The following is a 6000-nucleotide window of genomic DNA, read 5'->3' as shown; positions in this document are numbered from 1 at the left end:
GAAGAATGGCAGACAAAGGTGATCGATTATATGGGACTGGCGGAGATGACTGGCAGAATCCGTGACCAAGAAAAAGAGACGGTGGAAGAAGACTGGAAGAAATTTAAAGTATATCTCAAAAATTGTTGTAAAATTGATGAGTGCTAAAATGTCAAAGGAAAGGAAAATATAGAATTACAGCTGTAATTGATTATGTATGAGAAGAAGCGTAAAAAGAAAATAAGTAATTAATTAATTGGTGTGAAGAGTTGCTGAAGAAATTTAAAACAGGGATGCAGAAAAGGGGAGGTAAGGGGAAGTCCGAGAAGTAAGGCTTAGGAAAAAGAGTTTTTGAAATTATACATGTTTATATGTTCTTGTTTGTTTATGTGTGTGTGTTGTTTTGTTCCTAATTTGTGTTGGAAAATTAATAAAAATTATTTTTTAAAAAAAAAAAAAAAGACCAGAAGCCTTCTTATTAGGAATATTAGGTATGGATGTCCCCACAGATAAAAAAATCTATTTCCCTACACAACCACAGCAGCCTGAGTGGTTTATGCTCAGAAATGGAGACAGAAAATAACACTAACAAAAGAGGAGTGGCTGATGAAATTGATGGAATATATGGAATTAGCAAATCTAAATAATAGAATAAGAGATCAGTCTTTAAGGAAGAAAGGAAAATGTTTGCAGAATATCTGAAGAATTATGTTAAACAAGTTAAAACGTTAGCAGTTTCAAGTGTTGAAGAAAATAAAACATATGGAGTAAATAGAATATGCAGTTGAAATGGAGAAATAAACAGAACGGGGGGGGGGGGACTCAATTGTTATGAATGTATGGTTATATTGATTGAAATGTGAAAATTTGTAATGGAAAAGTAGTGTTTTTAAATTTTTTAAGAAAGTGTGTGACCTGCTCATGATTCCTTGAACCTCTCAGCAGCTCTTCTTTGCAGTATTCCACCCTTTTCTGATTAAATTTGGTAGTATTGAGTAAGTTGTGCTTACTCTGTAGAACCTGACCTGGACAGAGTGCAAGATTTAGTTTTGTTACCCCAAAGCTTAAAATGCAGCCCGTTAAGGAAGATCATCTGATATTTGGGTGTGTAGTGTCATCAATATACTGCATCTTTTTCATCTGTTCCAAGTGCTACAATCGGTTTCTTGTGCCAGTGTTTGGACTCAGCTGTGGGCTAAGTGAGTCAAAATCCAGACAATAGTGGAGTGCACATGAACTCAAGGTGGTGTGTTTGCCTCTTCGAGATGGAGTCATAGTTCTCCTAAAAGAACTGACTCACAGTTTGGGTGTGTTCCTAGATTGCCTTTAGGCTGAGTCACCAGTAGCAGGAGATTTTGTCATTTGTTACTGGCCACTTGCAACCTATCTTTCCAGAGATGGATGCTGTGTGCACCATTTTTAATTTTTCAGTAACAACCTGAATTTGTCTCTTGTCTAGGGTTGGAGGAGAAATTTGATCTTCTTTGCATATTAACAAGAAGCTACCTAATTCACACTTCTCAAAGGTATCCTTTGAATTTTGCGCTTCTCTGAATTTTGTGGTGCAGTTCTCCAGCCAAACAATATGAACAGATACTGCATATGTTCTGGTCCCTTTACCTTTACCTAGGCATGTATAGGATTGCATTATTAATTTGCCTACATCTATCTCAATGCAAGGGAGCAATGAGATAAAAAAAAAAATTCAATGGAATGAAGACGATTAAGAGGGAGAGACCTGAAATGCAAAATGTCCGCATTTCATTTTCTTCTGACTTAAATGTTTACAATAAGCACCTAGTAATAATTTTGGAATAACAATATTTTTAATGGCCACCCAACATTTATAAACCAGGGCAAAGGTAAAGGTAAAGGGACCCCTGACCATTAGGTCCAGTCATGACCAACTCTGGGGTTGCGGCACTCATCTCGCTTTATTGGCTGAGGGAGCCAGCGTACAGCTTCCGGGTCATGTGGACAGCATGACTAAGCCACTTCTGGCGAACCAGAGCAGCGCACGGAAACGCCGTTTACCTTCCCTCCGGAGCGGTACCTATTTATCTACTTGCACTTTGATGTGCTTTCGAACTGCTAGGTTGGTAGGAGCAGGGACTGAGCAATTGATGCCTAAATCAGAAATAAACCTCACTGAGTTCGAAAGGACTTACCCCCAAGTAAATCTTATTGGGGTCTTATTTTATAGATCATAAGGTACAGAATCACCTCATGAGAATTATGAATGAGGAACTTTAAGAAAGAAAGTGATGCCTCTCAATATGATGACGAGGAGGCAGCCAAAGGGGAAAAAGTCAGCCCTGGGCATGGGTGGAACAAATGTTTGTGAAATCTCCCTCTCTTTCTGCCATCTCTCCCCACTCGTAGAACAGGAAGCCGATTAAGACTCTGTACACATTGCAAGCTTAAAATACACAGAGGTTGTTCTTTTTCTCAATTCAGATCGAAGCCAGTTTGAGGACTAATGGGTCCAAGTACTGTATTCCCTCAAAAAACAGCAGTATAGATTTGTATTCTGGTTAACTTCATTTGCACACTATTTCTCAAACCAGCACTGGGACTGCATGTGATGCAAAGTAAGCAGGAGTGTGTACACAGCCAAAAGGGACGTTATAGTTGGTGGCAACGTGCCACGGCAGATGAGTTTTGGACAGCTGTCTTTAAAGAAACAGAAACAATCTGTCCTATGACAGTTGTACTTTCTCTTCTCTCAGCCATGTTTGGGATTACAGATGAGTTGAGTGAACAATTGTGTTATAAAGAACTGCTTGTTTGCAAGTTTCTTTGGGTTGCCTTGGGCAAGATAAAGTGACTGAGAACTTTAGTAAATAATAAATAGTCAGAATTAATGTTTCTTCTGGTGGCAGCACACCTAGAAATGGCCAGACATTGGCCCTCCGCTACAGGAGTCTTGGTATGCTAAAGTTTGGTCTGTTGCTGTGGCTGAAAAGTTAACTTGTCAAGTACCTCAGGTTAAATACTTAATTCGTTCCGGACGTCTGTTCTTAACCTGAAACTGTTCTTAACCTGAAGCACCACTTTAGCTAATGGGGCCTGCTGCTGCTGCCACGCCACCGGAGCACAATTTCTGTTCTCATCCTGAAGCAAAGTTCTTAACCCGAGGTACTATTTCTGGGTTCGCGGAGTCTGTAACCTGAAGCGTATGTAACCTGAAGTGTATGTAACCCGAGGTACCACTGTAGAAGCAAATCACTTCAAATCCTTTGACTTTCTATGTTGAATGGCATTTATTGTTTTCATATACGTACTACAAAGACAAAACAAGGAGGCCCCCTTATGGAAACCTGTGGAGAGATCTACTGGATTATGCACAGGAGTTATTACTGTGCCTCTCATATGCCTATGCAAATACCCAATTGTCCATTGTAATTCTCTAAACACTTTGTGTTTAGAGCTGACTAATGAGCTGCTTTTGCGTTGGTTCATGGTTATTTGTTGTCACATGTTTCTTACAATTTGTGATTCTTTTTTTTTAAGGGCTAGTGTTGTACATGTGGATGGTACATTCTTTCACCTTTTTGACTCTGGGTGTGGCTTATCCCAGAGCCATTTTTACCGTACACCTTTTTGATTTATTTAACAAGTTTAAATGCCACTTAATCAGAAAACCTAATTGCAGTTTACAGAAAAACAATCTCATCGTGACATAATAAAGCCTTAACATTACATGTCTGACTATAAATCACATGTATTGCTAATTATTACTTGTAGATTTTAACAACTCCCGCTGATAATAGGATGGCTGATTTATGCTTTGAAACTCCACCATGGGTTATAAATCTGTTTGCATTGTTTGCTCCTTAATAAAAACATCATTAAAAGGACCAGGTGAGTGGATCAGAGGGAAGCCTCCAGCCACGCAGTCTGCTCACTGGCCCCGCCCCCAGGCTGCCACGGATTGGCCAGAATTCATGGATTGGCAGGAACCCAGCCAATGGCTGGGTCAAAATGGCGGGGCTCCAGGATGGGGGAGCGCCAGGCTGGGTCACAACTGCTGCCCACCCTTGTACAGTGGTACCTCGCAAGACGAATGACTCGTAAGATGAAAAACTTGCAAGACGAAAGAGTTTTTCGTTTTTTTAGTTGCTTCGCAAGACGAATTTCTCTATGGGCTTGCTTCGCAAGACGAAACGTCTTGCGAGTTTGTTTCCTTTTTCTTAAAACCGTTAATACCAGGGCGCATCCGTGCTTCACAAGACGAAAAATCCACAAGACGAAGAAACTCGCAGAACGAATTAATTTCGTCTTGCGAGGTACCTCTGTACCAGGTAAGTGGCCATTTCCTCTTCAATAAAAACACCATAAAAAGGATATTGTGGCAAGTTGCTGTCATTTTCAGAACAGTTCAGAAACAAACCTGCTTCCATGTTGGAATTGATGTATATTTCTTCTTGGTAGAGAACTGGAAAACTTTATTTTGGTTTGAGGTTCTGCAGGTTTTAGATCTTTTCTATGCAACTTTTGAGAGTTTCAAAGCACAGTACCTGACTCCTTTTGTCATGGATACACATTTCAGACTCAGTGGTAGACACTGCTTTGAAAGCAGCTACAAGTTTGAATAAAAACTGACCTTATGACTTTTTTAAAGGCAGGTTAAGACATGATCCTCAAGAAAAGATTCTGGTGGTGTTCTTTGACATACCCTTTTAAATGTGTTTGTGGGAGGCGGGGATTATTGGTTTGTTTTGCTTTTGCTCTTTCTATGTATTTTGTGTTTTTATTTGGTATTTTTATGCTGTGAACTGCCCTGAGATCTTTGGATGAAGGTAAATGGATGGCTGGATGGGTGAGTGAGCCCCACCTCCTAGACATGCTTTAGGAACCAGAGCTTCCAGTAATTCTGAAGCAGAGCTGCTGTCTATGGCCTGGGCAGGACACGTCGTCCTCTTATATACCTGCTGGAATTGACAAAGCTGCCTCTGATTGGTTATCATTTAACACTCACAGGAAATAATTAGCATCACACGTCATGTGCACGGAAGTTGCCAAACCAATTAACCAACTAGAAGGATTACTGTTAATAGAACCAGTTTTCCTATACTGTAACTTGATACTGCTGAATATGGGCAGCCCACAAGGCAAACACTTATGAAAACCTTCCAAATTTAATTCCTTTGTATTCTGTAGAGAAATCAGCTTTGACATTTAGATACATTTCCAATTTCTTTTAGGTGTGGGGTGGTGAGACTAAAGGGTACATCTCAAATGTGTGTTGTGGGGCTGGCAGCCTGCTAAGTACCATTGGTCTGAACACGATGCTTCAAAACCAATTTGGCTCTTTTTGTGTCTTATCCATACTTGCTTCTTTTTGCCCATGAACCTAAATGAAGAAGTCATGATTTCTGCACATGTTGTAATGGACACCATCTCCCATCCTTCAGCCGGCATGATGCTGAATCCACGTTGGAATGCATTCCCCTCAAAAAAATTTGCAATGCAGTCAAGTTGTTCTGTCCCTTGATTATGCACTCTTGCAAGTTCCATAACAAAGAAAGTAAAGATGTTCAGAACATGGAGCTTGTGCCATGAGGAATCTAGTGATACATCACTGTCTTATTCTTCTTTGGTGATCACTCGTAGCTGAGTAAGATTGTATTACGTGAAGACGGTCTTATCATGGAGTCAGTAAGCGACTGTGGAGGGCAATTCTGAATCCACACGTCCTTCCACATTGGGGACATGGGTTTCTGGGCAGGAGTTCATCATGGTGAGGGTTTGCCAAGCGTGCCTTCGTCTTAGCACATGTCTTCCTTTCGTCCTGAGTTTGAGCGTCTTCAAAGTCCATGACACCTTTGGTAAAGGCTGTTCTCCAATTGGAGCACTCACAGGCCAATGTTTCCCAGTTGTCAGTGTTTATACCATATTTTTAAAGATTTGCCTTGAGAGAGTCTTTAAACTTCTTTTGTTGACCACCAGCATTACGCTTTCCATTTTTAAGTTTGGAATAGAGCATAGCTGTCAACGTTTCCCCTTTTTTTTAAAAGG

This window comes from Podarcis gaigeae (genome assembly GCF_964106915.1).
Source record: "Podarcis gaigeae genome assembly, chromosome: 17".
NCBI classification, from domain to species: Eukaryota; Metazoa; Chordata; class Lepidosauria; order Squamata; family Lacertidae; genus Podarcis; species Podarcis gaigeae.
This window is presented reverse-complemented; position numbering follows the sequence as displayed.